This window comes from Fukomys damarensis, unplaced genomic scaffold (assembly GCF_012274545.1).
Source record: "Fukomys damarensis isolate Sample0158 unplaced genomic scaffold, DMR_v1.0_HiC HiC_scaffold_5, whole genome shotgun sequence".
Lineage (NCBI taxonomy): Eukaryota > Metazoa > Chordata > Mammalia > Rodentia > Bathyergidae > Fukomys > Fukomys damarensis.
The window spans coordinates 38,722,123-38,742,499 of record NW_022900917.1 but is presented as its reverse complement, the minus strand read 5'-3'; the positions used below and the strand labels follow the sequence as shown (position 1 = coordinate 38,742,499).

Below are 20,377 nucleotides of genomic sequence, written 5' to 3'. Positions count from 1 at the left end.
CTCTCTCTCTCTCTCTCTCTCTCTCTCTCTCTCTCTCTCTCCTTCTCTCTCTCTTTTGGTACTGGGTCTCAAACTTGGGTCCTTGCCTTGTGAGTCAGGCAGCAGAACGACTGACATTCCCATGTAGTTCTCTTTTTTGGTTGACTCTTTCCATGGTTTTGGAATTGAAGTAATACTTGCTTCCAGGAATGAATTTGGAAGTATTGCTTCCCTTTCAATTTCATTGAAAAGTTTAAAGAGTAGTGGAGATAGTTCTTCTCTAAATATCTTATAGAATTCAGCAGTGAAGCCATTAGGACCTGAGCTTTTCTTGTCGGTAAATTTTTAATTAGATTTTCTACTTCACTGATTATCATTGGGGTGTTTAAAATTTTTATATCATCATTACACTTTTTAGAAGTTCATATGTATCTAGGAATCTGTCCATTTCTTCTGTATTTTCCATTTTATTAGAGTACAGGTTTTCAAAGTATTGATGATCCTCTGGATTTCTGCTGGATGTTTTGACTTCACCTTTTTCATTTGTAATTGCATGAATTTAAGCCTTTTCTTTCTTTCTTTCTTTCTTTTTTTCTTTCTTTCTTTCTTTCTTTCTTTTTTTTTGATAAGGTTGGTTAATTATTTATTCTTTCAAAAAACCAACTCTTTGCTGAGCATTTAGCTCAGTGGTTCTGCTGCCTGCCTCACAAGCACAAGGACCAGAGTTCAATCCCCTGGTACAGAAAAAACAAACAAACAAACAAAAAACTCTTTGATCCATTGATTTTTTTGTATCATTCTCTTAGTCTCCATTGCATTGATTTCTGCTCTGATCTTTATAATTTCCTTGCTTTTGTATGAGCTTTCAGTTTGTATTGCTCTTCTTTTTCTAGAAGCTTAAGGCTGAGCATTTGGTTGTTTATTTGCGCTCACCCTGTTTTCTTAGTATGGGCATTCACAGCTATGAATTTCCCTCATAGAACTACTTTCATTGTGTCCCATAGATTCCTGTATGCTGTATTGGCATTATCATGTAATTGTAGAAACTGTCCAATTTCTTCTTTAATTTCCTCTGTGACCCAGTGGTTGTTCAGCAGGGTGTTATTTAATTTCCATATGTTTGTGAAGTTCTTAGGCTATTGATCTCCAGTTTAATTGCTCTATGGTCTGATAATATACAGGGAATAATTTCAATTCCTTTCCACTTACTTAAGCATGTTCTATGAGCTAGCATATGGTCTATTTTGGAGAATGTCCCATGTGCAGCCAAAAAGAATGTATATTCTGATTTTATTGGGTGGCATACTCTGTAGACATCTACTAAGTCTGTTTGTGCTAAAATTTGGTTCAGTTGTTACTTCATTGTTGATTTTTTTGTCTAGATGATCTGTCTATTTGTATCAGTGGAGTATTGAGGTTCCCCACTACAATTGTATTAGTGCTTCTTTCATTTTTCATATCTGTTATTATTTGTCTTGTATAGTTGGGGGCAATCATATTCAGTGCATATATATTTGTGGTTATCATTTCTTTCTCTTGTACTGTTTCCTTTACAAGGATGTAGTGGCCTTCTTTGTCTCCCTTAAATAGCTTTGGTTTGAAATTTGTGTGCAAATAAGATAGCTACCTCTGCTTTTTTTTCCAGGCTTCTATCACAGGAACAACTGTTTTCCATCTTTTCACTCTCAGTCTATGAATTTCTTTGTGGATCAAGTGTGTTTCTTGTCTGCAGCATATTGTTGGATTTTGATTCTTAATCCATTCTACCATCCTTTTTCTTTTGATTGGTGAATTGAGGTCAATAGAACTGTCATGAATTGACTTATCATTGTCATATTATTTTTCTGTTGTTGTTTCTTTTATTTTTTTTATTTTTACCTCTCTCTCTTTAATTTTTTGCCTTGCCTGGTATATTTGCTCTGTTGGCCCTTATGGAGTTGTGACCTTCATTTTCTTTTTCCAGGATATTGTTTAGAAGTGTTTAGAGTGCCAGTTTGGTGTTCACGAAATTTCTCAGGTGTTCTTTGTTGTGAAAGTATCTTATTTCCCCATCAGTTTTGAAAGATAGTTTTGCAGGATACATCAGCCTAGGTTGGAGGTTGTTTTCTTTTATGATTTGAAATACCTCATTCTAGGCTCTCTTTGACTTGAGGGTTTGTGTTGAAAAGTCTTCTGTGATTCTGATGGGCTTTCATTTGCATGTGATTTGTTTCTTTTCTCTAACTACTTGTAGTATTTTGTTCTACTGTTGGGTTTCTGGAATCTTGATTGTTATATATCTAGGTGTAGATATTTTTTCATCATGGCTAGTTGGAGTCCTACATGCCACACTTGGCTGTATGTCAAATGCCTCCCCTCTGTTTGGGAAGTTTTCTGTCATCAATTCTGTGAACAGTTTTTTTTATGTCATTTTACTTTCTGCTGCTACTTCATAGATTCCTATCAGTCTTATATTATTCTTCTTTGCATCATCTAAGAGTTGTTGGATCAATTTCTCAAGATGCCTTACTCTAAAAAGATCTCTCTTTTCTTGGTCACTGACCACGATCTTATCTCATATATCTGAAATTCTATCTTTGCATTCATTCCTTCTGCTGCAAATGCTTTCTGTAGAGTTTTTAACTTCCTGAATATCTGTTTAAATCTGTTTCATGGATTCCTTTTCTTTCCTATGTTGGACATTCAAGGTTTCCATTTCTTTCCAATGCTAGGTATTCATGGTTTCCATCATGGTCCTGAGATTATCTATTTTTTTCTTTTATTGAGTTTATTGGTACATATTACATATATAGTACAATTATGCTCATTATTGGGATCTTGTACCTTTACATGACTAGTCTTGGTTCTCATTTTTTCCCCCCTTGTCTGTGCCCTCCCTTCACCCCGTCCTCCCCTCCCCATGTACAAACACTTTATTTCCATTTTTTCATTTTCTCATATCTTTTCTTTTCCCTTATTACCTTTCCCCTACCCTTCCCATTTTCCCTAAACCTTTAGCCCTTTTCTTCCTATTTCATATGGTCAATTATATCATTAGGATCTTATATACTATTATAGTTTTCCCATCAGTTGGAAACTGGATAAAGAAGATGTGGTTTTTCTATAAAATGGAATACTACTCACCCATAAAGAATGAGAAATTAGATTCATTCATAGGAAAATGGATACATATTGAATATATACTCCTAAGTTAAATAAATAAGTCACACATATGTAAATACCGAATATTTTCTCTGGTGTGAAAAACTATAGTAGTACATAAGATCATCTATTTTTTAATCTGGTTCTGTTCTAAAGTCTCTAATCATGTCTTTCATTCTTCTCACCATCTCTGTGGTTATCTGGGAAATTATTTCTGTTTTGAATTTTTCTCATTTATCTGTTTTTTGGTTTTTTTTTAACTTCCTGTGCTATTGGTTCAGGGTGTCCAGATGGTTGACTGTCGGACTTTTCCACCTCATTTCCTTGAGAGTTTACCTTTGTTGAGGTTGGGGTTTGTGTTTGTGCCTTTTAAAAAATGTTTTCTAATTTCTATTTTGTTGTTGGTACTGTCCTTGGTTTATTTTCTGGGTTAATACTTTGATCTTTCAGATATAGCAGGTGTTTAGGTTTTGAGTCTCTAATGACTCTGAGGCAATCTCATTTTCATTATACCATGAAGGACAACTGATTAGAACAATCACAACACCTTAGCCCAAGTGATACAATCAGCAACATAGTAGCATCAAGCACAGTTTAGAAAATGACAATTTGTGGTAGTTAGTAATCTATCACCTTTAACTGTGTGAATTAAATCAAAATCAAGGACCAACCCAAAATATGTTTATAGTGAATAAACTCTTCAACATAGCAACTTTACTCTTCAGGCTGGGGACTTAGAAAGAGTTGGGGAGGGAGGGATAGATAGGATGGAGAAAGGTTAGAAGTGTGGTCATAGGACAAAGGAAGATTACAGAAACTCTAGGAAGCTGTTGAAGAGAAGAGGAGAAGACAGAACAAAATATACACAAGAACAGAACAGACTAATAGCAATAGGAAGTCTAGAGACTGTAATCTCTTTTAAAACTAATGGCAATTCAGAGAAGGAAAAGAGAAGAAAAGGAAAAGAAAAGAAATTTGAATTAGGATATGAATAGGAACAAAAAGGGAGAGAAATGATCAAGTTGGGAGGGGAAGAGAGAGAGAGGGAAAAGAATATAAGAAAAAAGATAAAAATGAAAATAATTGAGAAAAGAAAAAGGTAAAATTTTTTAAATGAAAAAAGAAAAATATTATTTTGAAAATAAAAAAATAAGAATAGAAATAGAGGGCCTCCTTTCTCTTTTGACACAGTACACATCGTGGGCAGGAGTGTGTAGAACTAAGTTCATTAGTCTCAGCAAGCCAGCAGCTGTCCCCTGAAGTTCAGGCTGATTTCTGTCTGCAAGGCCCAAGTTGAGATCGCTGACCTCCTGCTGGGTTGAATTCTGCAAATTTCTGCTGAATATTCCAGCTGTCTTCCCCCTGAAGTTATACCAAGTTTCTATGTGAGGTGCTGGTCCCTCTGACTTACCAACTATGGTGGTGTCGTGTGTGCCTTTATCACAGAGATTTTTCTTCACTTTTCCAGTGGGCTTCAGTTTTCATCTAGGAACCTCAGAGAGGTCCTCTTTCTCTTATTCATGAGGGAGGGGGGACACAGACACTGCTTTCTGGGCTCCCATGCAGTTGGGCTCCTCTGCCACTCTGAGCCAAAGGGTCAGGCCTACCAGAGGGTCTTAAACTGCTTCCTTGCTCCTCTGCTTCTCCGCAACAAAGATGTGGGCCCACCAGAGGATTGCAAGCTGCTACCTTTCTCCTCTGCTGCACAGGGGGAAAGGGGTGGGCCTACCAGAGTTAAAAATAAATATTATTTGTAGTAAGTAAGTCAACATACAATTTTAAATGATGGTATCTAAGCACTAGTGATTTTTAAATTAAAAGCAATAATCAAATATTAGCAAATGCTATGACATATTAGTGGACCTAAATCACACATATGACGTGTTATGTTGGTCATATTTGTTTAAAGATCTTTCTAAAAAGTAATATTTTTTGGCTGTGCTAGAGATCAAACAGGGCCTCATACATGCTAGGCAAACATTCTACCACTGAGTTGTACCGTTATCCCTAGATATAAAATCTTACAAAGCTAAAGTACCAACCCTCTTCTTTTTCTCCTCTGCAGAGATAATCCCTGTTTTATAATTTCTACACATCATTCACACACTTGCTTTTTACCTTTATTGAATGTGTGTATTTTTTAAAAAATACTGTATAGTATTTTGTAGTTGTAAAATGTAAATGAGTGGTGTTATGCCTTATGTATGCACCCTTTTATTATACATTAGATTTTGGAGATCTATTCATATTATTGGATGAATAGCTATGTCTCTCACTTGTAAATTTTATTCCATTGTAAGAATAAATCAGTTTGTTTATCAAAAAGATAAAGTATTGCACAGTGTATGTCCACCCCAAGGTAAAGTTCAAAATTCAAAGTACAATTTCTACTGAATATTATTTTTATTCCATCATAAAGTATAAAAATCCTTAAGTAAATCATAAATCAGGAACTGTGTGTGTGTGTGTGTGTGTGTGTGTGTGTGTGTGTGTCCATTGGTATGTTTCTCTGGAGAACCCTGATCCAGAAGCTAATGCTTTATTAACAAAATAAATGACCATTACCCTAATTTCTAATTATTCCAAGATGCCACACACACTTTCTTACTTCTTATATAACATGCATTTAACTCTTACATAGGCTACCTGAGCTCTTACATGTTCCCACTTGTTTCATTCTAGAATGTCATAATATAAATGGTGACATTCAAATAGCATATTTCCATTTTACTCAAGCTCTGAGATCTCAGTCTAAGAATCAAATTGTTAAGCACTGGAGGATAGATTCTAACCTAAATGTGGCAAGCTGACAACCTACAGAAGAATATATTCACTTAAGATTTATGTATTTTCTTCTTTTAGGAGTATCTTGATAACAGATCTGAATTTTTGAATAAAATAATAGTAGGAATTCTGGTAAAATGCAGTATTTCCCCCTAAAAATTACCTTTTTTGGGTGCTAGGGGTTGAACCAAGGGTTAAGCATGGTCACTGAGCTATATCCACAACCTTCAGAAAATTAATTTTCACTATTTCCTTTGACTTAAAATCCTATTTGATTCTCCTTACTAAAAATGAGCTTATATTGCTGACCACACAATCTATGTTTATGTGGCTATAAATAACATCATCTTCCATAAGGATCATTTAGCCAACATCACTCTTATAACACTGCCACTGAACAAATCTTAGCAACTCCAGTGCCCTGTCAATACAGTACAATCAGGTAAATATGGTGCCTGCTTTCATGGAATTTATAGTCTAGTAAGAAAGAGTCATTTAACAAGTGGTTGCCATTGGGATGAATGTTATTGCATGTTGAGAAGCACAGAATGTTTAAGGGACGTAGAAGAGGATGCAACCCAATGAAAAACTACCAGTTGCAGAGATTTTTATTGTATGCTCACCTCAACCCTGTATAGTAGACTATCCCATTTTACATTTTAAAAAAGAGGTTCAGTGAACTTGCCTGACTTGTCCCTGTGCTTAGCAGTTTCCAGGACTAAAATCAAGCCTTCAGTTCCTATCCACAATCTGTTGTACTAAACACTGCAGAGTACAAAAACAAATTATATGAAACTAATCCTAGGTATGAATAAAAAGGAAGACTTTGCATCAGCCTACAAAAATTATGCCTTAGAGATTCTTCTTAAGATTTATGGTCTTTAATCACCCTGCAGAATACACACTATGAAAGTAATTCTCCATATTTTTTGTTTCTGTGAGAACTGGAATCTAGACCCTGCATATTTGCACCTGTTAAGTGGAAGGTGGGGTTTCCAGTTCAGGTGCTATTTGGAACTTCTGGATGGAGTTGTCATGGGAGAGCATCAAGACAAATCAGCCCCTGTCAAGAGATTTATGAGGAATTCTCCACAGACTTATCAAGTCCTCCCAGGAACTGAAGCTTGAACACCCAGACAGAAAATGCATTGAAAATGAGCATTTCAGAATTTACAAAATGTATGTAAATGGACCATCCTCTAGGAGAAGTAACATTACTATCCACTTTTTTGAGTGTAGGTCTTGTATAGTGTATGGATTTCCTTCCAAGAAGTACCATATGGAAAAATAAGGAAAGAGGAACTTCACAGTGGAGAAACTTGACCAACACAACCTCAGCCAGGTGATCAAAGCTAACATCAGTAGTGAAAAGTCATGTGTGTGCTCTTTATAAATTATGATGGGAGTGGCTTTCTTCTTCTCCACAACACATCCCAGACTAATCATGAGAAAAACATCTGGTAGATCCCATTGAGAGATATTTTGCAAAATACCTGGGTAGTACGCCTCAAAGATTATATGGAGACCTGATGACAAATGTATTTGTAGTGGTGAAATGCAAATTAAAAACACAAATTGATATTATTACACAATAGCCAACAGTACATAGTTCTAGTGGTAACAACTACTGCTGAGGAGCTGAGAATACAAAGCAACCAGATTCTCATATGCTGCATGTGGGAATAGAAACTGGCATAGCCATTCTAAATTTTGCAATTTTCTACAATGGAAGAATCAATAAGCTGTGGTAGTCGCTGCAATGAATACTATTCACCCCTTAAAACTAATAAACTTGATGCACACAACTTAGATGAATCTCAAAAGTTCACTGTTGTGTGTGTGTGTGTGTGTGTGTGTTCTTTTTCTAACAAGAATTCAAGTAGGGAAGTGTGAAGTGGGTAAAAGGAGGGCAGGGGTATGGGAAAAAATAAGAATCCAGATTCACCATGCAGAGCTAGAAGATCCCAATGATGAATGTAACTGTAATGTTTGTTTTAAATGTACCAATAAACTTAATAGAGATAAAAAGAGTTCAAAGGTTGCATAGTTTATGATTCTATTTATATGACGTTTCTAGACAAAACTATAATGATGGAAATCAATACGATGACTGCTAGTGGATGGGATTGGGAGAGGAATATGACTGTAAAGTGAAGGATTATTAGGGGGGTCAATGGAGCTTTTCTGTGTTCTAGTGGTAGTCATGGTTATATGAATATACACATTTTAAAACTTGTAGAAGTATTCATTAAAGCAAAACAAAACTCATTTTACTATGTTTAATTTAAAATACATAGAGAAACACTAGACAACCAGCTCATCTCTATAAAAAATGGTTTTTTAACAGAGGATCATGAACACCTACTTTGAGAACCTGTACTCTAATAAAATGGAAAACACAGAAGAAATGGACAGATTTCTAGATACTTATGAATTACCAAAGTTGAACGAAGAAGATAAAAACATTTTAAACACCCCAATCACAATCAGTGAAATTGAAAATGTAATTAAAAACTTACCAACAAAGAAAAGCCCAGGTCCTGATGGATTCACTGCTGAATTTTACAAGACATTTAGAGAAGAACTACTACCATTACTCTTCAAACTTTTCAATGAAATTGAAAGAGAAGCTATACTTCCAAATTCATTCCTGGAAGCAAGTATCACTCTGATTCCCAAACCAGAGAAAGATACAACCAAAAAGGAGAACTACAGACCAATCTCCTTAATGAATATAGATGCAAAAATCCTTAATAAGATACTAGCAAACAGAATACAGAGGATTATTAAGAAGATCATCCATCATGACCAAGTCGGATTTATTCCAGAGATGCAAGGGTGGTTCAACATACGAAAGTCAGTGAATGTAATACATTATATTAACAAAGTCAAGGACAAAAACCATATGATCCTCTCAATAGATGCAGAAAAAGCATTTGATAAAATTCAACACCCATTCATGATAAAAACCCTGCAAAAAATTGGAATAGATGGTCTATACCTCAATTTAATAAAGGCTATTTATGAAAAACCATCAGCCAACATCATATTGAATGGCCAAAAACTGAAAACCTTCATGTTAAAATCAGGAACAAGACAAGGATGCCCACTATCGCCACTTCTCTTCAATATAGTTCTGGAAACATTAGCCACAGCAATTAGACAAGAGAAAGAAATTAAAGCAATAAAGATAGGAAAGGAAGAAGTTAAACTATCATTATTTGCTGATGATATGATACTCTACATTGAAGATCCAAAAAACTCCACCAAAAAACTTCTAGACTTAATTGACAGATTCAGTAAAGTATCTGGATACAAGGTGAATACCCAAAAATCAATAGCCTTTCTATACACAAATAACAGACAGACAGAAAGAGAAATAAGGGAAAAAATTCCTTTTACAATAGCATCCAAAAAAATGAAGTATCTAGGAATCAATCTAACAAAAGAAACAAAAGATCTCTACACTGAAAACTACAGCACTCTGAAAAAAGAAATCGAAGAGGATATAAAAAAATGGAAAGATATCCCCTGCTCCTGGGTAGGAAGAATCAACATAGTGAAAATGGCCATACTACCGAAACTGCTATATACATTCAATGCAATGCCAATTGAAATTCCAACACTATATTTCACAGAACTAGAAAAAAGAATCCAAAAATTCATTTGGAACCACAAGAGACCTAGAATAGCAAAAGCCATTATAGGCAACAGTCACATGGCACCAGGTGTAACAATTCCCAATTTGAAACTATACTACAAAGCCACTGTGATAAAATCAGCATGGTACTGGCAAAGAAATAGGCCTGAGGATCAATGGAACAGACTGGAAGACACAAAAACAAATGCAGATGTACTCAGCTACCTCATCTTCGACAAAGGAGCTCACCATCCTCAGTGGAGGAAAGATAGCCTCTTTAATAAATGGTGTTGGAAAAACTGGATATCAACCTGTCACAGATTAAAATTAGACCCTTATCTTTCGCCATGCACTAAATTAAAATCCAAATGGATTAAAGATCTAAATATTAAAACAGAAACATTAAACTTGCTGGAAAGTAAGTTAGGCAGAACTCTGGAAGACATTGGTATAGGAAAAGACTTTATGAACAAATCCTCAGTAGCACGGGAACTAGCAGAAAGAATCAACAACTGGGATCTCATCTTACTAAAAAGCTTCTGTACTTCAAAAGAAACCATTAGCAGAACTAAGAGACAATCTACAATGTGGGAAAAAATTTTTACCAGCTGTACCTCAGACAAAGGACTATTATCAAGGATATATAAAGAACTCAAAACAATCAGTCCCCCCAAATATAAAGACCCGATCCAAAAATGGGCATCCGAAATGAACAGACATTTCTCATACAAAGAAGTGAAAGCAGCAAGAAAATATATGAAAAAATGTTCCACATCACTGGTCATTCGAGAGATGCAGATGAAAACAACACTGAGATTCCACCTCACCCCACAAAGAATGGCTGCTATCAAGAAATCACACAATAACAAATGTTGGCGGGGTTGTGGGGAGAAAGGAACCCTCCTCCATTGTTGGTGGGAGTGCAGACTAGTGCAACCACTATGGAAATCAATATGGAGATACCTCAAAGAGCTTGGACTGGAGGTTCCATTTGACCCAGCCATCCCTCTGTTGGGTATCTTTCCAAGAGAACTAAAAGAATCATATCACAGAGAAGTATGTGCACCCATGTTTATAGCGGCACAGTTTGTAATAGCTAAATCTTGGAAACAACCTATTTGCCCATCCGTTGGAAACTGGATAAAGAAGATGTGGTTTTTCTATAAAATGGAATATTACTCAGCCATAAAGAGCGAGAGAATAGATTCATTCATAGGAAAATGGATACATATTGAAGATATACTCCTAAGTGAAATAAATAAGTCCCACATGTGTAAATACCAAATAGTTTCCCTGGTGTGAATATTCTGCAACAATGCATAAGATTCTAATAAGATTACTGACATTTAGAAATGGGAGGAAAGGAGCTAAAGGTGTAGGGAAGGTGTGATACGTAGGGGAAGAACAAAAAGGGAAAAGAAAAAAATGTGAGAGAATGAAAAGATGAAAATAAAGTGTTTGTAGATGGGGAGGGGAGGAGGGGGTGAAGGGAGGGCAGAGGTAAGGGGAAAAAAATGAGAATCAAGACTTGCCATGTAAAGGTACATGATCCCAACAATGAATGTAACTGTACTGTATCCCTAAATGTACCAATAAACTCAATAAAAAAAAAATGGGATTTTAGAAAATGCCTCTTCTGGACTCAGGAAAGTTTTAGCCTTCTTCACATGGAGGAAGAGGTGGAGACTGCTCTGTGGGCCTGATTCTGTGACTGCTCCTCTGAAAGGGGTGGGGATACTTCAGGATTGTCAGTTACACTGTGCATGATTTTCCTTGTGTTGGTGTTTCAGTCAGTGAAATGCCTAAAAGAAATTTTGCAACTTTCAAATGTAAAGCAAAAATTGTGTAACCTTATGTTAGGATTGCTTTCTCAAATTTATTACTAAGCTAATAAGTCAGAGTCCCTAAAAGGATGATAATTAATTCCTCAAAGGAGCTTAATCTAGGTATTTTATAATTTTATGAAAATCTTATATTCTTTGAGCTTCTGTGAAAAAAATCCCATCTGTTTCTTAAGAGATGTCTGTTCTGAATCTTGAATGAGATCCTCCCAGTATATGTGTGTGTCATACTTATCTGAATTTGATATTGGTGTTGAACATTTGTTACCGCCTGTAGATTATGTTGCAGACATTCTATGGAATAAGCAGAAAGAGGAATAGACATAAGTATGGCAACTATTCCCTAGGAACATGACGTTATAGTATAAGGAAAAACATACCTATGCATGTTATCTCAATTATTTGAATTGCCTCAGCATCAAGACAAACTACAGACTTACTGGTCTGGAAAGAAATTAAAATTTTAAAACTCTATTTCAAATAGTTTTTTGTTTTAGTAAACTGTAATTAGCTCTTGGAAGAGTTTGTATGTATCCTTACAATGAACAATATTCACAGGGTTTCGAGGAAGCAAAAGGAAGTTACCAAGGTGGGCCTAGCCATGACTCCTTGAAAGATGATACCCTGGCCTCAGTGGTAGAAACAGAAACAGTGGCACTGAAGTGAGACAGGGTGGCATGTCTATCTACTATGAGATCATATCCATTAAGAACACGAGAGGCCAGTTCCCATGTTTCACACCTGTAATCACAGCTGCTCAGAAGGCCAAGTAAGGAAGATTCCAAGTTCAAGGCTGGCATAGACAACTTAGCAAAACCTTATCTCAAAATAAAATTCGTGGTGTGGGGGGTATATCTTAGTAATGGAGTGCTTGCCTAGCAAGCAAAAGCCCCTGGGTTTAATCTTCAGTGCCACAAAAAAATAAAAATATATCATTTTTAAAAAGCAAGAGAGTCTTTCTCCTAGAAAATATCTGCAAATCATCAAATCTAGAAAAGGACTTGCATCCAAAATATATAGAGAATTCTTAAAACTTAACAATAATTAACCACACCCAGTTAAAAAATAGATAGAATTGAGAGAGCTTGGGTACCTTGAACCTACTGTAATAACTGGCACTTGAGAAATGGAGATCGGTCCTCTATTAAGTGTTTTAAACCCTCTATTAAGTGTTTTATATCCAGAGTGGGATCATGGAGCTTTTGTTAAATCGAATAGCTGCAAGGGGGCCTCAGCTTGAGCAGAAAGCCTATGTTTAAAAGGTTGTAGTCACTGATTAGTTAGCAGAGATACCCACTGAGTCCCCTGTTACTAATATCTGAAGCAAAGTCTGCCTTGTGAACAACCTTACTGTGCCCACAAGACAGCAAGGTACAGTAAAACTGTCAAGCTCTCAGGGCAAGGGTAATTTGGGCTAGATTCTAAGGCCTACCACTTAGTACTCTCTATCCTGGCCATATTATTGATGCTTACGAATCTCTATATCTAAAATAGAGGTAAAATTAACTATGGCATTCGGTTAATGTGCTGATTGAAGGTATTGCTATATTTGTGGTCTTCTGCATGTAAGCCAGGCATCAAATGGGTCTTAGGACCACTTATAAGCCAATAACCCTATGTGCAGAGGGCAATGAGTAGACAGACCATAGGATCCTAAACTCCAGACTTCTGCCCAAAAAGTGAAAAGAGACCATCACAGGGTTGAGGAGAACTGATCCCAATAGCTCTGAAGGTCCTTAGACTGGGATGGGTCTCACAGCATCTGTGCCCACTGTGATGGACAGCATTACCTGGGCCATTCATGTGAGGGCTGCAGTAGCAAAGTACCATAACCTGTGTGACTAAAGAAAAATTGGTGTTTCACGTTCTAGAGACTGGAAATACAAAATCAAGGCATCAACTGGGCTATGCTTCTTCTGAAACCTTGGGGAATCTTCCCTTACCTCTGTCTAGTTCTGATGTGTTTGCCAGTAATCATTGGCATTCCTTGGATTGAGCTCCATCACTCCAAGTCTCCATTTTCACACACCATTCTCCTTCCATACCTTCACTTTTTTTCCCCTTGCTTGTCTGTCTCTGTCCATATTTTCCCTTTTATAAATATAATAGTCCTGCTGGATTAGGGCCCACCCTATCAATTTCATTTCAACTTGATGGCCTCTATAAAAACCCTGTCTCCAAATAAGATCATGTTCTGAGGAATTGGCAATTAAGATTTCAGCATACTTTTTGTTCAGGGGACATAATTTAACCTGTCACACCTAGTTAGTGTTAAACAGAGGTCTTTATTTCTGTTTTGTATTTGGTGTGCTTATAAGTAAAATTGCTGCTTATTTTATAAAATAAATGTTCTATTTTTTTTTAATCCAAAAGAAAATTCTAGAGAATGCAATTAGAAGGAAACTATTCTTCCACAATGCCCAGGTCTTGCCTTACTATGTACATAAGGAGAAGGCAGAGAGGTAGGGTACAGGAACAGGCAAATCTGTATCCTACAGGAGAAAGGAGGAAGGCTGAGGAAGCTGTACCCAGGAGTCCTGCCCAGCTGACTCCCGTGGCCCTCAGCAGCCATACATGTGATGCTTTCTCCTTACCAGAACTGCCAGAAAATTCTGGAACTTCTTACAGTGGCTCACCCTAGGAGTGGGCAGTGCTAGGAGTGGGCAGTGCCAGGATTGGCTCATTTCATTGCAAGTTACACTTCGTCAGCTCTACAGTCTAGTGGCAAGCCTAAAGCATCTAGGAAGTAAAAAGCAGCATTCTAGGAAGCAAGAGCCCCACAATACTTTCAGGCCATGGAGTGGATGGGGCCAATGGCTCCCTCTCAATTCCTGCCATGGCTACTTTCTCTATTCCTGTAGTTTTCTCTCCTTTGCCACCTTGTCTCCCTGTTACCCTTTACTCTTACCTGTATGATCACTTACACAAATATCCCACATTTGCATATAAGCTGGTGTTTTTCTATCACAGACCTGATGCAAAGACAATTTCTGGACAATACCTTTTAAATAAGTATCACGAAGAAAGGAGGAGGAAAATAAATTATTTTGGTATGGGGTGTGTTGAATGTCACATGCTTTGGGGCTATCCATGTGGCACTGTCAGGTGCTCAGAAGAGAAATGGGCCAAAGAAACTGGCATAAAATGGTACCTAAGATCTTGGGAGTCAATGAGATTGATGCAAGCAGGTAGAATAAGAACAGAGCCCCAGGGAGCACCAGTTTGCTCAAAGTGGGACAGACGGTGGGGAGCCAGGAGTGAAGACTGAAACGTTAGATAAATAAAAGGAGATCTATGAGGGATGTCACAAAAGGCAAAGGAGCATACCATTTCAGGAAGATTACTAATCAGCCTGTCACATGCTGCCTCTATATCATCAAATGTGGTGTTTATCTTGCCAGAGTCAGTGGTGTCTTTGTCTAGACCATTTTGGCAGAGTGGTAGACGGGAAAAGCCTGAGCACAGTGGGGTTTTGGAGGGAAAAAACCAAATGGAGACAGTGAGTGTAAGTTATTCTTCTGAAAAAAAAAAATGTCTGTGAATGGAGAGATACTTGGTGGTAGCTGACAAGGAATGCAGAATTTAGGAAAGAAAATTTTTCAGCATATTTACAAGTTACAGGGAAGGAACCAGTACCAACAAAAGACTGAATCTCTTAAGGTAGATATCAATAACTGATACATGAAGGATCCTGAGTGGAAGGGAGGAGGTGATATCCAGAGATGGTGGAATTTTGAAAACTAGGGACACTTTTGTTTTGCCTGCTGTGTGTGTATATGTGTGTTCGCACATGTGCATGTTTACCTAGAGACTAGAAATGTTCTAAGGAATAGTATGGTGTAAAACTTTTTCATTTGAACCTTTCCTTGTAGGCCATAGTTGGTATAGCAGAGACTGATGTTGAAGTTTTGACACTAACAAGCACAGGGAAAGTGAGATATTCAGAAATAGGAGGAGCCAGGGAGAGAATGGTAACTGAATCCCCAAAAATGCAAAGTTTCAAAGTAGAGGATATCAAGACAGGTCTTTATGTTCAAAGGTTTTAATGGGCGCAAAACTACCAAAGCAAGCCAAGGACTGTGGGGTGCACATGTATGGAAGCAAAATCAAAGAAACTGTAAGAATAAAGATATTGCTGGAGGTTGATGGTGTATAACCAGTCACCTGGATCAGTCAGACCAGCGAGAAGGAAAAATTGGGGCAGAAAATGGAGAGATTTGTCACTGCAGAGATGCTCTTCCTCTCTTCTCTGAACAAAGTACGACTCATAGTGTTATCAAAAGGGAGCAAGAATTTGGTAAGAGGCTGGGGGAGAAGATAAAGTTCTGAAATGTTTACTGAGAGACATAAAAGGAAGCCAGTAGATCAAGGACAAGTAAAAGAGAGGTCTGATTAAAACTGGAATCTAGAAGTTTGCAATGGTGCTTGTCCTCATGGTTGAGTTACTGTTTCCGTTTGTGCTTGGCACCCCAGGCGTGGTGGCAAACAAACAGCACTGTGAAATCAATGTCACCTGGCAGGTGTGGCCAAAGTCCAGGGCCCAGGCAGTCAAGGAGGCTGGGAAGAAAGAAAGCCAAAGACAGGCAAAAGAAATGTTTATAAACATGGATATGAATAGAACCATATAATTATGTAGCTAAGTAATTGATTAAATGAAAATTAACCTAAGCCAGTTTTTCCATGGCACTTTTTTCCATCCAGTTTCTAAGTTAAATCTCTGAGTTCATTCCCTGAAGTTCATCTTGCTCCACCTTCATTCCACAGACCTCTCAATTTCCATTTCCCTCTACCCTCTCTCTCTCTCTCCTCATTGCAGTTATCAGGTAGACAGAGAAGGACCTGAAGTTCTAGAGCTACTTTTGCAGTGAATACATAATATTTAAATAGTGATTGAATTGGTAGATATTAAAAACTCAGAACCCACAATTCTATATTTCTGAAGCAAAACAGCTATTTCCCATGAGTATTCCATTAACAGACAAAAGGCAGAACTCCACTAGCTAACCTAATATGATATTTACTTTAAATATGCCAAATGCTATTTATCCCGATTACCTTATTATATGCCCTGGATCTACTGGATAATTAAAGGGCAGCTGGATAATGAGGATAAAATCATGCCAATATTTTACAAGAACTGTCCTTTGTTTAATGAGTACTCAGAACTGATAAAAGTGTTATGTTGGAGCTGGGGAGATGGAGTAGGGGAACAGGGGAAGGCTGAACTCCCTTGTGTTTAACAAAACAAAAACCATATTTATTCTTCTTGGTAAAAGAGTTGGAGGGATAGATGGAAGAATATGAATATTTTTAGTTTTAATGGAATCAAATGATTCTTGGCTCATTTATTCTATTTTATGACATTATATTGCATCATAAAATATGAAAAATTAAACTTACCCTGAGAAGAAAAGAATACTACTTCCCTATATTTGTTATAAATTAAGGCATAAACTATCTTAATCAGAATTTAGGGGGGAAACCCTGGATAATCTGAGAATTCAGCAAATGATTGTGCTTTTTTGTAGGCTCTCAATAAATACTAACAGACAGTCATCAGAATTTAAATTTGGTTCCCTACTCCAACTCTCTGCCTTCTCCCTCCCACTGTAGTTAACTAAAATTACACAACCACAATATGACGATATGCAAGGCTTTGAACAGAACTTATGTTTCTGTCTCTTTGTGGAATGAATTAATCAATCTACAACATGGCTGATCTAGAATACTGTGATCCACAGCAAGCACTAAAAGTAACAAAAATCACTGTCCCTGTTGTTTGGAAGAAATGGTAATGAGGTTTATTGAGGTAGCGATAGGGAAAATGAAACAGAGCCCAAGGTTTGCCCCCATTCTGAATGGCATCAGTGTGGGTAGATGGCAAGGCAGTCAGTTTTCATTTATGAAAGGATTCACCAGGAACCTTTTAAGATAGGCTTGTTCAAAAGCTAGGAATGATGTCTATGTACATGAATGAAAGGAGATCAAAGTCAAGGTCTGAAGAGAAAAACTATCAGAATCCAGATGAGGTCACCAATGTCATTGACAGAAATAAGCACTTTCAGTATGACTGGGGGTATGATGTCTGGAATTTGAACATCCTCTCCTTGAAACAATTGAATCAATGGTCCACATAGCTTAAATGAATGCCTTTACTTAGCTTTGCTTCTTCCCTCCCTGGGGCTTTAAAAGATTCCTTTTACAAAAATAGACACAAGTTAAAGAAAGGAGAGGCCAACATGTCACAGGAAGTCTAAAGACCTATGGCCAGTGTATTCAGGTGAATCTCAGCAGTAGCATACCTCCTTCATGGACTTAAGCAAGTGAACTAACCTTGCTAAGCTTCGATTCTTCAGATTGGAAAAGGGTGATAATACCCACTTGTTGGGCTTCTTCAAACACTAAATGAGATAATGTGTGAAGTATCTACCATGGCATGTAATAGTTTCTCAGTGTACTTGCCTTTGTCATTCTTAACTAAACATTCAAACAACCTAGGTATGATATACCTGTACTAAAATCCACCATGTTGTAAATGAGGCAAGTAAACCATATCCTTGCCCAATGTCTCAAATGGGGTTCTTAAATTTGGTTCCTGGACGGTAACAATAGCAGCACTTGGGAACTTACACCACATCCAGACCTAATGAATCAGAAACTGAAGAGGCAGGGCTTTACCAAGCACTCCAGAAGATTTGCATGTAAACTGTACTGCTGTTAAAGCAGGTTAGTAATTCAGCATAAATAGGTATGATGCCCTCGGGTAAACCATTTATACTGAGTATAATCTTATATTTATCTACCCTGATCCACCTTGTGTTGGCTGTACTTTTCTGTATAGTGTTGGCCTTAAGTAGGGTCCATGTCCTGGATTTGGGGAATACAGAAATTTCAAAAATTTGCTCTACTGTTAGACCATGTGTTGAATCATGTATCCTAATCAAATCTGAAAAAGAAACAAAATCCATTATCTTCCTGTTGGATATAACCAGTTCTTAGTGGATGCCACTCTTCCCTTCTTCCCAACTGTATTTAGTGACTGAGTATCAAAGCAGGCCATCAAGAAAATTGAGATGCTTTCAACTAGTACACAATCTCAGTATCTCAAAACCAGTGGTGATTTTCAAAAGCCAGAGATAAGCTTTCGAGGGTTTCAGGGAACAGCATCAGCTCACAACTTCTGACTTCTGCAGCTGAGTGGAAGTGGATCCGTAGGAGAAGGAGATGCTGCCCTACTCTTTACTCAACACCTAATCATTTACTCCTGTGTTGTGTGCTGCCTCACCGTGTACTTTGAAATGACTCATCAACTGGTGTTTGTCTTGCTTTGGATTAACTGCACCTGTTCCTTCACTCTTCTACTCCTTAAAGGGAAGAGAAAAACAAAATACAGCCTTGAGCTTAAAACACATGCATTCACGAATGAGCTCTTTTCAACAATGCTCAAGAAGATTCAGAAAACAAAACCAGTTCTTTCTGTCTTGTATACACAGTGGCCACCAAAGGATAAGCATTGTTCTGTCAAGGTCTAATGCTTGCTAGAGTGATTGCTGGAACCTTCAGGGGAGAGAGATTGTGTTCATAATGAGAAGAAAATGGATTAATCAAAAATCTAGCCTTCAGCTGTCAGCACTAGAATACAATATGTCAATTGGAATATAAGCTGGCTTTGACAAGAATACCATCTTCTTGCTTTAGTCAGTCCTATTTGGAACGTTATTTAAGTAATGATTTTCTCCACAGCAAATGAATGCATACCAACAAAATCCATTAGCTATTAAAGTTATGGCATTCGTTTTAGAATAAAATGCTGTTGCAAAAGAAGGAAATAATATTCTAATATCTCTACTCCTGACAAGTCCAGGAGGAATCACTTTGCAAAAGCATATCCCCTTTATAAAACACAAGTAATTTACCTATTTTAATAAGCAGCATATACACTCTAAGATCATCAGAAGTTAAATTTAAAATAAGAACCTAAAATAAAAATTGGGCTGGGGATTTAGCTCAGTGGTTCCACCGCCTGCCTCTCAAGCACAAGGACCTGAGTTTGATCCCTGGCACCAATAAATAAACAAATAAATAAACAAACAAACAAAAATTTGTTCAAACTAGTATCAGTTTAGTGATATGACTCTTGGTCTAGAGGTATTCTATTTGTGTAGTTTCTTTATAGAATACACTGTGCTACCTACCAATGAATGTTCTGCATATCACCTCCCCCAACCCTAAACAAACGTGCAATCAAGTCATCAGAGTTACACTTCAAAGTGCTGCCTGATTCACAGCAGATGTACCTTTCCAACACTGTTCTTTGATTAAGGGAGGAACCTTGTGGATCAGAGCCCATAATTTGCAAACTTTCCAGGCATAAATGATGTGTCATCTGCACCTCTTCCAGTATAAGCATATAGGCAACCTAAACATGATTTGTTCACAAGTTCGGACAAATTTTCTTCATATTTTCAAAGCCAAAATTCCATTACACATTAGATTTTTATGGATTTCTACTTAGAATCTAGCCCTTGAAAGTTCTCCTTCACACTTCGCATCTCTGTTCTCCCCTAAGCACCTGTATCTTCACAGCACTGTGCCCTTATATTACCTAATAATATAATAATAAAGAATGTTTCCTTTTGTTTCTGCTTGTATAAACTGAGGATATGTTTGTTATTTTGGTTTAGATTGTAAATTTCTCCCAAAAGCTCATGTGTTGAAGACTTGGTCCCCAGTACAGCAGTGCTCAGAGGTGGAACTTTTGGGAAGTGATTGGATCATGAGGGCTCTGACATGATAAATGGATTAATTCATTTATGGATTCATTCTTTAATGTGTTATTTAGAGATAGTAATATTTAAAGATAATGTGATATTTAGAGATAGTTTCGGAGGTGAGAACTAGTTGGATGAAATAGGCCATTGGGGGAGTTTTCCCATCAGTCAAAATAAACCTTTCCTCCTGGAAGTTGATTTATCTCAGGTATTTTGTCACA

At 37.2% G+C, this 20,377-nt stretch overlaps 1 protein-coding gene and 1 long non-coding RNA gene across 3 annotated transcripts in view; one reads left to right on the top strand and one right to left on the bottom strand.

Annotated features, from left to right (window-relative positions):
* Nucleotides 1-20,377, top strand: part of Kcnb2 (potassium voltage-gated channel subfamily B member 2) — a 461,074-nt gene that overhangs the window by 239,802 nt on the left and 200,895 nt on the right. The gene's annotated exons all lie outside the window — the stretch shown is intronic.
* Nucleotides 11,493-20,377, bottom strand: part of LOC104861116 — a 23,814-nt gene continuing 14,929 nt past the window's right edge. Inside the window, exons 3-5 of one of the 2 annotated variants that reach the window (XR_779911.1) lie at nucleotides 18,671-18,749; nucleotides 15,899-15,942; nucleotides 11,493-11,679 (exon numbers count right to left, since the gene is read on the bottom strand). This is a non-coding gene — a long non-coding RNA (uncharacterized LOC104861116). The remainder of the gene's footprint in view (nucleotides 11,680-15,898; nucleotides 15,943-18,670; nucleotides 18,750-20,377) is intronic. The other variant, XR_779912.1, reaches the window with a different exon arrangement.